This window comes from Oryx dammah, unplaced genomic scaffold, assembly GCF_014754425.2.
Source record: "Oryx dammah isolate SB20612 unplaced genomic scaffold, SCBI_Odam_1.1 HiC_scaffold_5, whole genome shotgun sequence".
NCBI classification, from domain to species: Eukaryota; Metazoa; Chordata; class Mammalia; order Artiodactyla; family Bovidae; genus Oryx; species Oryx dammah.
Genome location: NW_024070189.1, coordinates 100,202,338 through 100,222,947, shown reverse-complemented (window position 1 = coordinate 100,222,947; position 20,610 = coordinate 100,202,338).

The window sequence follows — 20,610 nt, the reverse complement described above, 5'->3', positions numbered from 1 at the left end:
ATTCTCTTTTATACTTTTATGAAAGCATTAGGTCAGAGGTTTGATATTTTTAGTTCCCATTGACCCAGATTTATTTTTCTCCAAAAATCATTGTTGCCCCTAAAAGGGAGTTCCTTCCTCAGTGATTCTCTTATCTACTTTTTCTCATGTGTCCTTGTAAATACACTGTAACTCATGCTAATGTCGGCTGCATACCACATTCCTCAGTTTACTTCTTATCTTTCTAAGTCCTGTTTGCCCCTAGTATTCTAAGCTCACTATTTCTTAGAAAGGGCTTCTAGCTAATAATATCTCTAAAGTCCCTAATTTCCATAAGCTATAGTAGAATATGCTAACATTACAGAAATCCTTAAATCTTTAGCTTCTAACTCTTTTAATTATTCCTAAGCTCTAAATTCAGCAAACTCCTTTGCCATAAACACTTTTCTCACAAATAGGCTTCAGATAGCAATCCCTCCCATGGCCTCAAGCTGCAGCCTGTGTGCTCACCCTGAAACACTTTCTTGTAAAAATCCTTGAACAAACGTCAGTGATTAACTTTATGAATTATTCTTTGAGCACAGCTGCAGAAGGTTTTATGCCTTCTCATGCTCCTCTCAAAAACAACAAGCACCTTAAAATTCTCTTCAGTCAACTCAGCTGAGGAAAGGAAAAAACAAGTCAGAATCACAAAGCCTAACTCCTTCATTCCGGGTCCATGCCTACAGAACAAAGGGAGGGGATTTAGGGCTGTGCCTCCATTTTGTCAGTAATGGCTAACGCAGCTCCTGACACCATGGCTTTGAGCCAGGGGGGTTCATCAGTGGAAAAATTGTAGCAGGATCCCTGGAATGCCTTCTAGGTCTTTGGGCAGGACTCACAGGAGGATTCTGGGAAAGGGGAAAGAGGTCAGGTCGGCTGGGGCTGGTAGCTGCTCTGGTCACTGAATGGAGACACCAATGAAATGACTTGAATTTGACCCACCTGTGCATCCTTGACACTTTGCAAAAGTGAAACACACTAGCTTCCTAGCTGTCCACTGAAGGGATGGACATTATCAGAGGTAGAATGCAAAGCAGGGTTGCCTCAGACTTTGTGTTAACACCAACCGTGACAGGGGTTTGATTGAAATAACCCACATGACACACTCCTATGCTACAAGAACTGCTACCATCAACAATGCTGGAAAGAACAACCTCCCTCTCCAAACTCTGATATTCACCACTCAAACCACCCTGTCTCCTTACCATTGCCTGCCCTCACAGCCTCCATTTGCTGGAAGATTTCTCCCCAAATAATGTCCTGTTTGTGTCCAGCATCTGCCAGACCCTGTAGAACTAAAGACCCATAGAGAGAGGCTGACTGAAACCTAGTGGTACGCATGGTTTCCAAAGAAGCCCACCATTCTGATCAGCACTCACATTTGATGTCCAGTTGCTTCAGTTCTTCCTGCCTCTGGTTTATGAACTGTAAGACTAAGAAGATAAAAGCGATATACTCTAGAGCTTTAGACACAGTTTTTTCACCATCCCCCATATTCTCCAGACTGAGATGGGGAGGGCAGTTTCTCACTGAAGTCATAGGTTCAGGAACACAGTCCAGCCACACGTTACTGCTCCATCTTCCTCACAGCCCCATAAAACCCTCCTCTCAAGACCAGATTTGAGGTCCCAGTTCTATTGGATCACTTTTCCCACTGGTCCTGCCAACTTACCTTCAGCTGGAACTGCACCAAGGATCAGAACTAACAGAAGCAGCATCAGGGTCACTGCCAGGCAGAAAAACTTCCAGGGATCCTCCTGGGGAGGCTTTTGATCCTGCTGTGTTGTAGAGACTGGAGCAAGAGTGAATCAGCGGGATATTCCCCACACAGTGCGGGAAAGGGCTTCCCAGGTGGCGCTAGTGATAAAGAACTTGCCTGCCAAAGTAGGAGACCTAAGAGATGCAGGTTAGATCCCTGGGTCAGGAAGACCCCCTGGAGGAAGAAATGGCAAGCCACTCCAGTATTCTTCTTTGGGAAATCCCATGGACAGAGGAGCCTGGTGGGGCTACAGTTTATGGGGTCACATAGAGTCAGACTGAAGCGACTGAGTACAGCACTGAGTCAGGAAAAGTGCTGATATAGTGCAAGAACTGTGGAGGGCTGAGACTGAATCACTCACTGGAGTAGGAAGTGGTGAGTGATCACTGGTATTGCGGAAGGTGTCTACTCCTGCCTCACCTGGGTCCCTGGGACGGGGCAGAGATTTTCCCCCCATTGGTGTGCGGTCCTGCAGGCTGCTGCTCTCTGTGCCTATGTCCACCTGTAGCTGCAGCTCGCTCTGCTCTAGTCACCCACAGTCCTTTTGGTTTAACTGAAGACACACCCTTCCTATGTGGGGAAATGCCACCCCATGTAAACCATCAGATATTTCCTATCTGGTTCAGCAAAGCCCCTGAGTTCTCTAGATGGTTTATCATCATTCATATCATGGGAAAATGATACTGGCACCTTGGAGAAGGTATTCTGCTCCCAGTATATTCTCTATAGCTTTCATTTCTGCTGCCCCACAAATCTGCCTCGAGGGCTCTGGTGCATTTGTGTCTTAAGGCTTCAGGTCACACTCATTTCAAAAGACCTTGCATTTTCTCAGAGATAAAACTGTGTTAATTTCAACATTGGTGTTATTTTTATGACTCTTCTCTCAGGACATGTGGCTGATCATTCCCCACACATTGATGTTTTATAACTTTACATTTTAATGGAGAACGTGGTGCAAAAAGGAAGAGAAGCAAGCGAATGTTGATGGAGAGGCTTCTGTTTGTCAAACCCATTGTTAGGGAACTTTCATATCGTGTCATTTTTTTTTTTAGAGGAAGTCTTTTGTAATTGGTTATTTATTTATTTTTGGTTGTTCTGGGTCTTTGTTGCGGCGCAGGCTTTCTCTGGTTGTGGTGAGTCGGGGCTACCCTTTGTTGCAGTGCACTAATTTCTCTTGTGGTGTAGCGCAAGGCTGTAGACTCACGGGCTTCAGTAGCTGCAACATGCAGGTTTAGTAGTCCTGTCACACGGGTTTAGCTCCTCTGCAGCCTGTGGAATCTTCTTGGACCTGGGAATGACCCTATGTCCCCTGCATCGGCAGGTGAATTCCTATCCATTATACCACCAGAGAAGTCCACCATGTCGTTTAATATGTATTTTTCTCTGGATGTCATTATGATTTCTCTCTCTCTCTCTCTCTTTTTTTTTTTTTTTTTTTTGGTTTTCAGCAGTTGGAGCAGGATGTATTTGTCTGTATGGATGTGTGTCTATGCATGTGTGTGTGTGTCTGTGTGTGTGTGTGTCTGTGTGTGCACATTATTTTGGAATCTACCCAGCTTGGGATTCTCAGTTCCTTCAATCTGTCTTTTGATTATCTTTCATAATTTTTATAAAAGTCTCAGAATTCTGAGCCCCATATCTCTTATTTATTTACTATAACTCTGAGATATGCCACCAAAACTCTCAAACTGTTTTCTTATTTGTAAAATGGAAATACTTAGAATATCTGCCAATCTGCATTCAGAACATGGTATTTGGTGGTTCGGGCTTCCCAGGTGGCTCAGTGGTAAAGAATCCACCTGCCAATGCAAGAGATGCAGGAGATGTGGGTTCAATCCCTGGACTGGGAAGATCCCCTGGAGATGGAAATGGTAACCACTCCAGTATTCTTGCCTGGGAAATCCTGTGGACCAAGGAGAATGGCAGGCTACAGTCCATGGGGTCACAAAAGAGTTGGACATGACTTAGCAACTAAAGAACAACAACAATCTTGTGGTTCACAAGCCCCTGATAAACACCTCTATAGATCTTTTTAAAAGTACAATTATACTCTTAGAATTGACCAAGCAGGACACCTACCTGCATCCTGAATATCCGGGGATCCTCAGTTTCAAGTATCTTCCTGAGTCAGTACTTCTCTGCTCTCTGGGTCCAGACAAAACTGTCAATGCCTTCTAGGAGAAGCACTCAAAGCCCTCAAGATCATACTGGGTTTGAGTGGGTCCCAGTCACAGGAAAGAATTGTCTCAAAAGTATCACTCTCCTCCGGTACTTGTCATCTGCAAGGACAACACATCACCATTTCTCTCTTTAGAGGGCACTCAACCCGCAGGCCCACACGTGGGGCTGACCAGAAGCCTGAAGCCACTCTGAGATTTGTACTTATACCTGTTAGTACCATATTTCTTTCCTAGGTATGGTGGCAGTCTGATAGTGATAATACACTGGTTATGGAGGACACTCACCATGGACCTAGGATGAGTTTAGAGGTCTAGTCTACAGATGGGTCAACACCAGCCCTGGAGCCTGAGTTGCCTGTGGTCCTGTGCATCTGCTTCTGTGTTCATTCTCTGGGTGCTATCCCTGGTCTACACTTTTAAAAGCAGGCAGGGATGGTGGCAGGAGTCCTTTCCCCTGTACATTCTCAGATGCTAACCCCGCCCCACCCCACCCCCATATGGTCTCCCACAGGTCAGCCACAGGCTCTACACCACATCTCCAGCCATCCACCAAGGATGGACAAGCCTCTCTCCTCCCAATGTATTTGAAACTGCTGCTCTATAATGCCATCTGCTGCTGCTGCTAAGTCACTTCAGTCGTGTCCGACTCTGTGCGACCCCATAGACGGCAGCCCACCAGGCTTCCCCATCCCTGGGATTCTCCGGGCAAGAATACTGGAGTGGGTTGCCATTTCCTTCTCCAATGCATGAAAGTGAAAAGTGAAAGTGAAGTCACTCAGTCATGTCCGACTCTTAGCAACCTCATGGACTGCAGCCTACCAGGTTCCTCCGTCCATGGGATTTTCCAGGCAAGAATACTGGAGTGGGGTTCCATTGCCTTCTCCGATAATGCCATCAGTCCCTTCCAATTGATGCCCTCTTGAGAGCCCTGAGTTTGATCCCCAGCTTCATCACTAATAAGTCTTTTGACTTCAAAGAAATTAGCATAAACCTCTGAACCTCAGCCTCCACATCTGCAGACTGGGAGTAATAACAGCACTTTCTTGCCAGAGTAGATTTAACGATTAGTCATGTCCATTTAAACATGTATACTCACTATGGCCATGAAAACATTGCATCTGTAAATTTTATTACAGGACCTTTAACTCCAGGCTTGAGAGTTTGGGGTCTGGGGAGCAGGAGTGGCTCTGCCATTGAACTTTATACAAGAGGCACACAATAACAATATTTTTACTGTGTGCCAGCACTGTTATAAGTCCTGGAAACCTATAACCGAAATGCATGATGTCTAGTCTCACACTCATGACCCCAAGAGTCACAGCACAATGTATGGAGCTGTGAGGGAGACACCTGCTTCTCACTATGAGAAAATGTGGAGAAAGGAATGTTTCTCTGGGACTTAAAGGACCAAGGGAACATTTCATGCAAAGATGGGCTCAATAAAGGACAGAAATGGTAGGGACCTAACAGAAGCAGAAGATACTAAGAAAAGGTGGCAAGAATACACAGAAGAACTGTACAAAAAAGATCTTCATGACCCAGATAATCACCATGGTGTGATCACTCACCTAGAGCCAGACATCCTGGAATGTGAAGTCAAGTGGGCCTTAGGAAGCATCACTATGAACAAAGCTAGTGGAGGTGATGGAATTCCAGTTGAGCTATTTCAAATCCTGAAAGATGATGCTGTGAAAGTGCTGCACTCAGTATGCCAGCAAATTTGGAGAACTCAGCAGTGGCCACAGGACTGGAAAAGGTCAGTTTTCATTCTAATTCCAAAGAAAGGCAATGCCAAAGAATGCTCAAACTACCGCACAATTGCACTCATCTCACATGCTAGTAAAGTAATGCTCAAAATTCTCCAAGCGAGGCTTCAACAATATGTGAACCATGAACTTCCAGATGTCCAAGCTGGTTTTAGAAAAGGCAGAGGAACTAGAGATCAAATTGCCAACATCCGCTGGATCATCGAAAAAGTAAGAGAGTTCCAGAAAAAAAAAAAAACATCTATTTCTGCTTTATTGACTATGCCAAAGCCTTTGACTGTGTGGATCACAATAAATTGGAAAATTCTAAAAGAGATACCAGACCACCTGACCTGCCTCTTGAGAAACCTGTATGCAGGTCAGGAAGTAACAGTTAGAACTAGACATCGAACAACAGACTGGTTCCAATTAGGAAAAGGAGGATGTCAAGGCTGTATATTGTCACCCTGCTTATTTAACTTCTATGCAGAGTACATCATGAGAAACGCTGGGCTGGAGGAAGCACAAGCTGGAATCAAGATTGCTGGGAGAAATATAAATAACCTCAAATATGCAGATGACACCACCCTTATGGCAGAAAGTGAAGAGGAGCTAAAAAGCCTCTTGATGAAAATGAAAGAAGAGAGTGAATAAGTTGGCTTAAACCTCAGCATTCAGAAAACAAAGATCATGGCATCCAGTCCTATCACTTCATGGGAAATAGATGGGGAAACAGTGGAAACAGTGACTGACTTTATTTTGGCGGGCTCCAAAATCACTGCAGATGGTGATTGCAGCCATGAAATTAAAAGACGCTTACTCCTTGGAAGGAAAGTTATGACCAACCTAGACAGCATATTAAAAAGCAGAGACATTACTTTGCCAACAAAGGTCCGTCTAGTCAAGGGTATGGTTTTTCCAGTAGTCATTTTTGGATGTGAAAGCTGGACTATAAGGAAACCTGAGCGCCGAAGAATTGATGCTTTTGAACTGTGGTGTTGGAGAAGACTCTTGAGAGTCCCTTGGACTGCAAGGAGATCCAATCAGTCCATCCTAAAGGAAATCAGTCCTGAATGTTCATTGGAAGGACTGAGGCTGAAGCTGAAACTCCAATATTTTGGCCCCCTGATACGAAGAGCTGACTCACTGGAAAAGATCCTGATGTTGGGAAAGATTGAGGGCAGGAGGAGAAGGGGATGACAGAGGATGAGATGGTTGGATGGCGTCACCAACTCAATGGACACGAGTTTGAGTAATCTCTGGGAGTTGGTGATGGACAGGGAGGCCTGGCGTGCTGCAGTCCATGGGGTCAGAAAGAGTCAGACACAACTGAGCAACTGAACTGAACTGAAGGCTTCTCAGGTGACTCAATAGTAAAGAATTCGCCTGCCAATGCAGGAGATGTGGGTTCAGTCCCTGGTGTAGAAAGATCCCCTGGAGAAGGAAATGGCAACCCACTCCAGTATTTTTGCCTGGGAAATCCCTTGGACAGAGGAGCCTGGTGAGCTACAGTCCAAGGGGTCACAAAGAGTCAGACACAACTGAACACGAGGACACACACAGGCATTTTCTTGGCTGATAGCAGGGGAAAAGGAATTCATGCCACAGCAACTGGAATCAATACAACTATAGTATAAGAAGATGCACCATTGGATGATTTCCATATGCTGGCCTATGGTAGCAGTCCCCAACCTTTTTGGCACCAGGGATCAGTTTCATGGAAGAAAATTTTTACAAGCCAGGAAAGGGGGCTGGTTTGGGGATGATACTCACATTGCATTTACTGTGCACTTTATTTATATTTTTATTACATCAGCTCCGTCTCAGATCATCAGGCATTAGATTCCGGAGGTTGGGGGCCCCTGGGCTAAGGGGTTTGGGAAGGATCCTGCAAGGACAGGGACATGATCACACATTGTCTTGGAGAAGAACTCTAAGCATCCTGCCTGCCCTCACCTGTTCTGTGTGGCTGTTGATAGTGACTTAGGTGAGCATCCTAGCCCTATTCCAGAGGAGTTGTCTGTGGACACGCAGTGACAGGAGCCCTCAGACACCTGCCAGGCATCGAGCTGGACTCATAGGTGGATTCTAGGGGAAGTGGCGGGCTCCTTCGGCGGCGGGGGGGAGTTGGGTATGTTTCCTCCAGTTCTGATACCTGCTCCCACTTTTATATCTCGAAGCTAAAATTAGACAGGGACATTTTCAGTTTCTTGAATGTGCCAGCCTCTCTCTTAACCCAGGTGCCACTACATGCCCAACTCCTCATTCCTATCTGCCTCAATCAACCAGTCTCAGGTCACATGTCACCTCTTCCAGGAAGCCGATCTTGCCCCCCACACCCCTGACTGGATGAGGTGCCTCTCTGCTTCCCAGCTTCCCCTGAAACTCCCCATAACATAGTGTTGCCATCACCCAGTTATGTGTCTATGTATCTTACTAGACTCCTACAGCCCTCCTTGGTGCAGAGAGGGCATCTCACTAGCTGCATGTGTTCCCAGCATCTAAAATGGTAAATACTAAATAGAACAGTAAATATTGAATGGGCTTCCTTGGTGATTCAGCAGTAGAGTCTGCCTGCAATGCAGGAGATGCAGCTTTGATCCCTGCACTGAGAAGATCCCCTGGGGGAGGGCATGGCACCCCACTCCAGTATTCTTGCCTGGAGAATCCCATGGACAGAGGAGCCTGGCAAGCTACAGTCCATGGGGTTACAAAAGAGTCAGACAAGACTGAAGCAACTGAGCATGTACATGCATAAAATATTTAATAAATATATATGTTGAAGAAAATAATTAATGAAGGACATACATGGTGCCATCAGACCCTATGGGACAGGAAGGAGAATGAGGAGATGTCATCTGAACTGGACTTTAAAGGATGAACAAGAGTCCTTGAGCACACAGTGTAGGCAGGGCATTCCAGGTAGAGGAACCAGGATGAGGGAAGATGTAGAGAAATGCCCAGAACAGGGTTAGGGGAGACTAGGCGTTCAGACCAGGACCAAATTGTGAAGGGGCTTGAAGGCACCTTAGAACCATCACTCTAAGGCCAAGGGAAATGATGGGCTGGAAGCAAAGAACAGGAAGGGACTCGGGCAGCCAGCTTGGCACTGGTGGATGCCAGCCTGGACCAGGGGGCCCAGCCAACACTTTCCACCAAGCTCTTTGCCACTGAAACAGCAGAAGACTCAGAGTGTGGGGGAAATCTTGGTGAATTTTTCTTGGCACAACTCAGAATGGGAAAGGACATCAGAGGAATAGATGATCAACCAAGAAGTGAATCCAAGACCAAGGAGAAAGATGTTTTCTTACTGTTCCTAAATGCCCAGGGAGGTCAGGAAATATGAGTAGGGTCACCAAAAGGAGTCAATACTAAAACTGGGGACACAGTAGAGGAGATCAAGGTCAGGGTCCAGCTTCATCTTGCAACCTTGCCTTGTGGGGGGTCTGTGACATTGAATGAGTGACTTGACCTCTCTGAGCTTCATTTTCTTTCTGTGTAAAATGGGGCTGAATTATACAGATAAGAGACACAATGCATGTAAGGAGACCAGCACAGAGTTGGTGCTTGGTGAAGGTGAACCCCCCACCTCTACTCCCATTTCAAATTTTTTCGTGCACTATAGGTGCTATTCTTACACTTGTCTCAGAGATATTTGTTGAGCACCTACTATGTGCTGAGCAGTGTGTGGCCACTGAAGAAACCATGTTGAATAACTTAAGTCTCTTGGGACCACAACCTTGTAGCTTTGCTCAACTAGGTGGGACCCATGCATTTCTGGATCTCTCCATTGGTTCAAGTCATTTCATTTCCCAAACATTCATGAGCCCCTGCCAGAATCTATGCTCACAGCTACAGATGAAAAAAATGGGTCAGACCCTCATCTCACCCTTAAGAAAAATACTCTCGAACAGACATGTCGACACAGTGGGGGAAGGAGAGGGTGAGGTGAATTGGGAGAGTAGCATATATACACTACCAGGTATAAAATAGATAGCTAGTAGGAGGTTGCTGTGTAGCACAGGGAGTTCAGCTCGGGGCTCTGTGATGACCTAGATGAGTGGGTTCCCCCCAATGGAGAGGGAAGTTCAAGAGGGACAAGATACCCATATAAATATAGCTGATTCATTTTGTTGTACAGAAGAAACTAACACAACATTATAAAGCAATTATATTCCAATTTTTAAAAAATTTAACCAAAGGAAAAATGTCCTCTATCTACTTTCCTCAATACCTTTGACTTAGGGAGCATGGGACAGTGTCTTATGGATCTTCAATCTGATCTCAGATATATGAACTTGGTAGATAATCTTTAGTGTTTGTGGTTAATTGTCAAAGGATTTCCTTTTTGGATCTCCACCTTGATGGGTTTCAGGGAAGTTAAAGGAGCTGGTAACTCCCCAGGAACCTGACATGTTTTCATTGCATTTATCTCCAGTATCTGAATGACTAATGTTCTTGCCTTTTAGAAGGGAAATTTGGCTCCCTGTCATCTTTCATCTCTAGTACAAACTATCTTTATCTCTGTAGGATAAGGGGACAACAGAAAATGAGATGATTGGATGGCATCACTGACTCGATAGACATGAGTTTGAGCAAGCTCTGGGGGTTGGTGATAGACAGGGAAGCCTGGTGCGCTGCAGTCCATGGGGTCACAAAGAGTCAGACACGACTGAGCAACTGAACTGAACTGATGTATACTGTTAGATATTAATAAAATAAAATTCTAACTAAGGATTGCATAGGAAAGAGTTCTTCAAAGTCTTGGTCAACATTTTGCTCAAGGGGCCCCTCTTTTTCTAGGGCAAGTGACTGGTAAAAATAGAGGAGAGAAATCTCATGCTTGAACTGTTCTCTGACAAGTGGGAAAAGTCAGAACTCACCACAGTTACTGGTTAGTCTGATAAGCATGACCAGCCTTGGTATTTAAAGGCTGTGCATGAAATAACTCTTAGCTCCAGTGCAGAGGAAGTTCAGCCCCAACAGCCATGTGTTCAAATGATATGTATGGAACATATGAGCCCATGTCTGGAGAGAATGCTGTGACTATAGCTAACACAATACCCGCTCTCATGGAAATTACAGTGGAACAGAAGAGGCAGATGATAAATAACTGAAATTAGACAAGAGAGTGAAATGTTTTAGGATGATAAGGCAATTATTATCTATGAGAGCCTAACAAGATAATTCATAGTAGAGGGACTTCTCTGGTGTTCCAGTAGCTAAGACTTCGCCTTCCAATTCAGGGGATGTGGGTTTGATCTCTGGTCAGGGGGCTAAGATCACACATGCCTTGGGGCCAAAAAGCCAAAACATAAAGCAAAAACAATACGGTCACAAATTCAATGCTTTAAGAATGGTCCACATAAAAAAAAATCTTAAAAAAAAAGATAATCCATAGAGAGTAAGGCGGGTTGGGGGTAGTTTGAAGGGGTGGTTCACAGAGAAGTTGGCATTTCAGCTGAGGCGATCCACTCCAAGGGCAGAGAGAGAGGAGAGGTTGCAGAAGGTAGAAGGGGCAACATATACAAAGGACCTAAAGAGGAAGAACGACGGCCCATCCAAGGAACAGAAGAAAGCCAATATGACAGGGCACCTGGGCAGCAAGGAAGGGCATGGAGAGATCAAAGTGGCCTAAAATGACATGGGTGAAATTGCAAAAACCATGCTTGCTAAGTCACTTCAGGTGTGTCTGACTCTTTGTGATGCTAATGGGCTGTAGCCTGCCAGGCTTTTCTGTCCATGGGATTCTCCAGGCAAGAGTACTGGAGTGGGTTGCCATGTCTTCCTCCAGGGGATCTTCCCGACCCAGGGATAGAACCCACATCCCCCGCAACTTCTGTATTGACAGGTGAATTCTTTACCATCTGAGCCCCTGGAAGCCCGTTACAAAGAACGTTATCCCATAATCTCAACAGGCATGAGATGACATTCATTTACACACAGAATTCTGGCCGTGATACAGACACAAGGGGAAGTGGATTCTGGTGATGTCCACTGCACCTGAAAAGTGAATTTCAGATAAATAAAGGAATGGCCAATCACATTTCAGAAGGATTTTGCAGTTCACAAACTTTCACATAAAGTTGTTTGTTTTCTCAGCAAGTGTTTAATGAGCCCTTATCAAGCGCCAACCTGTGGGAACATATTGGTGAGCAAGTTCAGAGTGGTGCTACCTTCTCAGGGCTGCCAGTCTAGTGGGGGAGGTGGGGAGGTGTTGATCAGTAATTTACACAACAGAGCACAGTGAGCACTACAATGGAAGCAGAAGCATCAGCTGCCCTCAAAGCTCTGGACGCCTTCACTTCTGTGCAAACCCAGCAGCCTGGAGTGCTCACAGTGACCATGTGAGCACCAGGGGCTTAGCATGCTTTCAGTTCCTCTGACCAGAGCACCATAGGGAATGCTGTAGCATCTGGCTGTTTGGAGCTCCGGGGCTTTCATGGCTTAAAGGAAGAAGATGCCACCTCCAATTCCCACTTAAGTCTCTTGATGCTAATCAAACGCCCAAGTTTGGGCTTGAGCCTAGTGGGAACATTATCTGAGACCATTCCTCCAGAGTAGGGTGAAACTGTGGCTCTTTCTGCATCTTATCCCTGAGGTATTCCTCATACCTCATCTGCCTGTAGCTCTGATCCTTAGGGACTCTTTCATTCACACAAATGAAGTGGAGGGAGGCAATTGCAAGTCAACTTTTAATGAGCCCCAGGTGTCACTGAAAAATCCCATGACCTGTTCACTCAGAAAACTTGAAATTGGCTTCTAGCGGTTACCGTACCAGTGGAGTCTGGCAGACTGTGCCAGCTGCATGCCCCATTGGGCTCTTTAACACCAGTCAGGTCTATAATATTTCTGAACTATTGTGTTCTCAAGGAAGATTTCCCAGGGGTCTTAGCTGATGGGCACAGAGAGGACTGGGGTGGGGCTGGAGGTGACAGGTTCTGGTAAAGTCTATTAATTGTCTGCTAAGGAGATCCTATAACATCAGTTCTCTGGGGACTTGTTTTATTTTTATTTTTTTGATGTAAGGCTTTCATCTATTAAACAGAGACCAGCTGGCCACCAGTGTGAATTGTTCGCGTCTCTTCGGTGTCTAAAACATAGATTAACAGGCAAGGGGAGATACATAGTAGCAAGGATAGCTTCCTGCTTGGAAGATATGTAGTAGTATGCACTGTCTCACAGCAGGTAGTTCAGTTCAGTTCAGTTCAGTCGCTCAGTTGTGTCCGACTCTTTGCGACACCCCTGGACCGCAACACCCCAGGCTTCCCTGTCCATTACCAATTCCCAGAGCCTACTCAAACTCATGTCCATTAGATGTGGGTTCAAATCCTGATGCTATCCCTTACTGTCTGTGCAAGTGTGGTGACATAACTTGACATCTCTAAGTCTCTGTCTGCAATGAGGAAACTAATTAGTAATAGCACCTGCCTCATGCTGTGCTGCATGTAACCTTGCTGGCGCTTGGGAAATGTTCAATAAATGCTAGGTAGCATGGTTTCATCGCTCTGTACAGTCCTGTAGGTGTCTGAACCAATCAACTACTTCATTTACCTTACCCCATGCCTTAAGGACGTATCCATTCATTTATTCAACCAACATTCTTTAAATGTTGGAGTATAGAGTTGCCCTACAATGTTGCATTGGTTACTATGTACACCAAAGTGAATCAGCTATACATATATCCGGGCTTCCCAGGTGGCGCTAGTGGTAAAGAATCTGCCTGCAATGTAGGAGACCCGGGTTCGGTCCCTGGGTCAAGAAGATCCCCTGGAGGAGGGCATGGCAACCCACTCTAGCATTCTTGCCTGAGAATCCCGTGGATAGAGGATCTTGGTGGGCTACAGTCCATATGGTCGCAAAGAGTCAGAAACAACTGAAGCGACTTAACACACACGCATATGTATATCCCCTCTTTTGGGATTTCCTTCTCATTTAGGTCACCACGGAGCATTGAGTAGAGGTCCCTGTGCTATATAGCAGGCTCTCCTCAGTTATCTGTTTTATACGTATCATCAATACTGTATATATGTCAGCCCCAATCTCCCAATATTTTGACCACTATAGAAAGCAACCTCTGGGCAAGTCCCAGCTTCTGGGAATTCAAGGACAGAGCAAGCCAGATGAAGTCCCCTGATCTCTGGGTGTTCATCTCACTGTAGAGAGAAAATATTTCACAAGAATATGAGTAAATGAGTCAAAGAGTGATACATTTGTATTGTCTTGGTGGGTTTAGTCACTAAGTCATGTCCAACTCTTGCAACCCCCCAGAACTGTAACCCACCGGGCCCCTCTGTCCATGGGACTTCCTAGGCAAGAATACTGGAGTAGAGAGCCATTCCCTTCTCCAGGGGATCTTCCTGACCCAGGGATCAAACCCAGGCCTCCTGCATTGCAAGCAGATTCTTTACTGACTGAGCTATGAGGGAAGCCCATTAATGTCTTAAAGGAAATAAAAAGCATGCTGTGATTTTTAAAAAAAATGCATTCTAAACACTGAACTGAATACCTCCCATGACTATGAGATTGCTGCACTACTCATCTGTATAAGTGATTATTGGAGATGCGAATGCTCCATAAGATGGATTTTCTCCTGACTAAAGGCATCCAAAGGGGAAATGCCCCACCTAGGAAGGCAGAGAGGCTTCAACAGAGACTGGGCGCGCCACATGAGTGAGAAGACATCCACACATTGGATGTAGAAGTATGACACTCTCAAATTCCTTTCTGATTTTTAAAAAAGTTTTTTTTGATATAGACATTCATTAAATCTTTATTGAATTTGTTATGGTATGGTATGTTACAATATTGAATTCATTACAATATTTTTTAAGATTTTCAAAATTTTATTTAATTAGTTATTTTTGACTGCGCTAGGTCTTCATTGCTGTGTGGGTTTTCTCTAGTTGTGGAGAGTAGGGACTACTCTCTAGTTGCGGTTCAGGGGCTTTGCACTGTTGTGACTTGTCTTGTTGCAGAGCACAGGCTCTAGGCCCACGGGCTTCAGTAGTGCAAGGTGTGGGCTCCGTAGTTTCAGCTCCTGGGCCCTAGAGCACAGGTTCAGTAGTTCTGGCTCACTGGCTTAGTTGCTCTGCAGTATGTGGGATCTTCCCAGGCCAGGGATCGAATCTGTGTCTCCTGTACTGGCAGGTGGATTCTTTACCACTGAGCCACCAGGGAAGTCTACAATATTGTTTTATGGTTTTGGCATTTTGGCCATGAGGCATGTGGGATTTTAGCTCCCTGACCAGGGATTGAACCCACACCCCTGCATCAGAAGGCAAAGTCTTAACCACTGGACTGCAGGAAAGTCCCCTTCCTTCCTGACTTAGTGGGAACTGTTTCAGTTGTCAGTGACAGAAATGTAAATTAAAGCCAAGTTTTGGTAAAGTGAGTGGAAACCAAGGAATGTTCAGAGATAGGTGAGGACCTGGATCTGAGGGTTGTTGAAAGACATGAAGAGGAATTAGGAAGGAATCCTCCAGTCGTAGCTCTTCCAGCGTTGTCTGTGGGATGCTAAAGCTTCCAGATATTTCTAGATTCCCCGGTAGCTCAGCTGGTAAAGAATCTGCCTGCAATGTGGGAGACCTGGGTTGATCCCTGGGTTGGGAAGACCCCCTGAAAAAGGGAATGGCTACCCACTCCAGTGTTTTGGCCTGGAGAATTCCATTTATTGTATAGTACATGGGGTCGCAAAAGAGTCAGACATAACTGAGTGATTTTCACTTCACTGAAACTTGCTAAGCTTGGCAAATGACACATTGTCTATTTCTCTCCAGAATGAGCACAATTCTCTTTAATATATTCAAGGTACTATGGCTTCCTGTGATTAAATTTTTTTCATTTTTTTCTTGTTATTTAATCCATGAGTTCACGGGGTCGCGGAGAGTCAGACAAGACTGAACAACAACGACAATCCATAACTTAGATACAAACATACATTTGTGACTCGCAAGACAACAGGAGATAAGGGGACAGTTTGGTTGATGCCAAAGTCAGATCCTTGAGGTATTTGAGAAAGCATATATTGGAAAGGCTGTCCCAAGTTCCAGGGGTGGGTGTTACCTGGGGTAGAGGAGCTTGGAATCCACAAATAGAGACTAATGTGAAGATGAGGGCTGATCCATCTCATCACTTGCAGATGCATTTTAAGTACTGTTTTCTTGAGACCAATCCAATATTACTCATCTTTTATTTGGATTGAAAAAATTCTGCCTAGGGAGAAGGCAGATTCAGTCAAAAAGTATGTGGGACCATAGGTGGAAGTGTGCCCATTGAGCCATAGGTGGCTCAACTAAGTAAGTAAGACAAAGTGAAGTGAAGTTGCTCAGTCATGTCTGACTCTTAGCGACCCCATGGACTGTAGCCCACCAGGCTCCTCCGTCCATGGGATTTTCCAGGCACAGGCCACTCATCTGTAAAACAGAGACAACAAAGGCAGCTGCCTCTCAGATTCAATGAAAGAATAAAAGCACACTGTGGTGCTTAGCTGAGCACCAGATAAATAGTAACTAAGAGTACTGATGAGTAATACTGTTAGTATACTCTTTAGTTAACAGTAACTAAAGGGTACTGATGATGGGGTGAGAAGTTCAGATTCTACCCAGTCGACATGATTTTGGTACTCACGGGGAATCTCCTGACAAATATGGAGATCTGCTGTGTGTCCAGTCAGCTTCCAGGAACCATGGACTGAAAAGTGCGTTAGATTCAGCTCTTATCCTAGAATAGCCCTCACTTGTAGGGTGATGCCCCCATAATATGGCAGCATTTTCCAGATTTGTGTAATGTGATGGAAACAGAGTTGGGGAAGAACATTGAGGGTGTCTGTTCTGGGTTGTGAAGCAGGCACAGGAGTCCTCCATGTAGATAAAGAAGAGAGAGCATTCCAGACAGAGGGGCCATAATGAATGATTGCCCCGAAACAGAGCAGGAATGAATTGTGACCAACTCTTCAATTCAATACAGTGAGTGTGTATTATGAATACAAGATTTGCACTGGATTATGCAGGGGACAAGGATATGCCAATGCCATGATTTGGAAAGATTCCCAAATCCCTTCTCCCACTCTTCCTACCTATTCTGCTTGGTTGTTGATAATGGACAGATAGTGACCAGCACAATGATCCTCAGCTTTGACCCAGAAGTCTTTGCCTAGAGAAAAGTTATATCAGAAGACATCATTCTCAAGCAAGTCCTTGGGACAGGACTCTCAGGAGGATCCTTGAGGATGGGAAATAGCTCAGCTCTGCTGGAACTGGTGGATGTACTGGCCACTGATTTGAGCTTTCAACCAAGCAAACGATGTGAATATAACCCACCTCCTGCATCCTTGACATTTTGCAACAGGGAGCATACTAGCTTTCCATCTATCCATTCCAGAGATGGACATTATCAGAAGGTAGCATAATGCAATGCAATGTGCCTCAAATTTTGTATCTATAACAAAGGTGTTAGTGAAAATGAGCATCATGAACTAACGTGCTACAGGAACTGGTATAATTAAGTGTGCTGAGAAAAAATTCAACCTTTATTCACCATTATCCAGCCCTGTGCCCTGACTCCTTACTGTTGCCTGCCCACACATACTCCATTTGTTGAAATGTTTCTCCTCAGACGCTGTCTCATTTGCCTTCAGCACCTGTCAGTTCTTCTAAGACTAACAGATTCATGAAGAAAAGCTGGTCAAGAACCAGGAAAGGTTGATATGTTGGGGAGAAATGCTATCACCCCTATCAGCACTCCCATTTGATGTCCAGTTGCTTCAGTTTATCCTGCATCTGGTATACACAGTCTATGAACAGCAAGATTGGGGGCAGCAAAGTGATATGCTCCAGATCTTTGGACCCCTTCTTGGTTCTTCCCTCCACCCTAAAAATCCTCCAGGATGAGAAGGGGAAGACAGTTTCCTTCTAAAATCCTACTGGCCAGGAAGCAACCCATCCATCCTGACTACTTCTCTACACTAGACCCATGTCTGCAGACTATAGACTATGGGCCTGTTTCCTTCTGATCACCCATCCCCAATGGCCTACCCATCTCACCAAGAATAAAGAGCAACAGAACTACCTCCTGATATTGTTCTGGAAAGGAATCAGTCGTGCTGGGGAGAGGGAGGTCTCCTTGTATGGGGGCAAACACTGTCAGGGATGCAGGGAGGCTGGACTTCATGGACTGCCCAGCTCCCAACCCCAGAAAGAGTTGAACTCTTCCTCCAGAATCCACCCGGGAGTCCAGCTCAATACCTTCGCTGGTTCTTGAGGGCTCCTGTTACTGCTTACCCACACAGATGACTCTTTTGGAATCGCACCAAGTCTCCACTTCCCAGAATACCTGGGTCATAATGAAGCCTAAGTTGTGCTCACATAGGCCAGACCCTGGGTCACCAGGAGACCCAAGGGAAGTACTTTCAGGGCCCCACAGGGCTGACCTCAGAGCCCTGAGAATGTGACCACTGACTCCTTTTGTTCACTTTTGTTGTTCAGCTCATTCTGTACTATGTCAGCATCTTGGAGACTAGAAAGTGAAGGGAGATGAGAAAAGAGACCAAATGCACGATCCTCAGCCCCCAGCCCAGCTCCAGGATGCTCTGAACCTAGGACCTCCACTCAGGTCCATGGTCTGCCCCTTCCTTCCAGCCTATATATATAATCCCCCAAGACTGGGAAATTTGCCCAGCCCCCACCACTCCTTCCCCTAGGACCAACTCTTTCAAACCTTATCATCTGGCCCTACAGTCCCCTTCTCAGGATGCCAGGAGGTCCTCCAATGAACTCAGCTGCACTGACAGTAGCTAACATGGGGTAAAAGGGAGGAGGGCGTCAGGCCAGCCTCAGAGGAAGCGGGAAGGCACTTCAGCCAGTGCCTGGACTGCATTCAGCTCTGTGGGTGGCGCTTGCAATAATACTTGCTTCCTCTGTTTCTAGAAGTTCTCCTTTCCTCCTCTCATCCTCTCTCATCACCCCCTTCAGCCACTTCCCCAAGCCCAAAACCCATACACCTGATGCCCCTCCTCCTGGAGGTGACCATGAAAATATGAATAAGAAAGTCACTGCTATTCACTAATAATTTACTATGTACCAGTCCCTGAGCTCAACATGTCCTTGGGTCATCTCATTAACTGCTTCGAAATAAATGCAGTTAAAACTCCCTTTGCACAAATGATGGAGCTGAGTCTCAGTGAAGGATATTCATCTTGTAAGGAAGAGAGCCAGGATCTGAACCAGCTCTGCCTGACCTCAGAGTCTGAGTTCTCACCACTCTGCTACCCTGCCTCTAGAATATCCCAGCGTTCTGATCCTGTTCACACCTGGTTGCTTGTTTAGAGAAAATGTCATGCCTGTCAGTTCCTGCTCTGGCTTCAGCTGATAGATCACATGAAGTGCCCCCCAAGGCTGTCCAATGGAACCCAGCTCCTCTGTGATCTACCCCCAAAAAATATGTAAATAGGAGAAATTTAAAATTTTAATCACAGTAGGTAAAAAATATTGAACTTAAAATTTTGCACAGCAAAAGAAATCTACCAGCAAAATAAAAAGACAACCTACTGAATGGGAGGAAATATTTGTAAATGAAAAGTAGACAGCAATTAAACTCCTCGTGTAAAATTAACTCCTCATACATGAGAGAATGCAGTTGGGTTAAAGTCACTAATTAAAAGAAAGAGTTCATGGATTTGATTAAATAAGAAAGATATGTCTCACAGGATGGTGTATACAAAACACCCAAAGTATAAAAATACAGAAAGTTTTAGAAAAGAGGGAACAGGGGAGTAACTGCTAATTAGGTACAGGATTTCCCTCCACAGTGATGAAAACGTTCTGGAAGGAGATAGAGGTGACAGCTCTTCAAAATTGCAAACGTACTAAATGCCACAGAATTGTTTACTTTAAAACTGTTAACTTATGTGAATGTCACTTCATTTTTTATGGAAAAGATATAGCCAACAAATATTTAAAAAGTAAGTTCAGGGTAGCAATCTCATTATTTACATCTGATAAAAATTAAAGGAAAATCATCTTATGTTACAAATAAAGTTATACATTTTTAAAGAGTCCAAACAGATTGTGAATAGATGCAAACCCAATATAGATAAATCAGTAAATGAAAATCCATAACTACATCAACACCAGTACTTGGAGCTTTTATCCCGATCCTCTTAAAATTCGACAAATCAAGAAGACAAGACTTAGACTAAAGAATATATTATCTAAACACAACTTAAATGTTTGAGCTACTAAGTAGAGAGAGAAATGTATACCCAAGAGAAAAGCAACTCACTCTCCAGCACACATGGAATATTTACAAGAAATTAATCATGTATTTAGCCCCTAAACCACTTAATGAATCCCAAAGCCATCTATTGTCTATGCGTTTCACTGAATTGCACTAAAATTAAATCACACACAAAAATAGCTTTAAAATGCACGTGTCTGGAAACAGAGTCAACGAAACCACTTTTGGAATCATTAAAGGATTCCCCAGAGGTCTGGGGGTGAAAATTCAAGAATCTAGTTTGAACATAACAAGTCTGAGACAGCTATCAGACTTCCAAATAAAGATGATCATTGAAAGAAGGGCTATTTTTCCTATTGACCAGGCTTTTATTGGATGAATCAACATCCCTCTTCTCTCTGTCCCAAAGAACGGTGGAAATGTTAGACATTCTACTATTACACTGTGTTAGTTACACATAAGTTTTTGTTTCATGAGGAAATAATTTAGAGTTACTAACTTTCTGGGTGTTCTTAGGGTTTGTTTTTATTTGGTTTCCTTTTTCTCATTTTTTTGTATTTGATATTGTTTCATTTAAATATTTATTTGTGTTTAGTAATATATGAACCTGATTAAAAAGAAATTGGAGTAGATGAATAGAAAGATAACCCATGGTACATCCAGACAATGG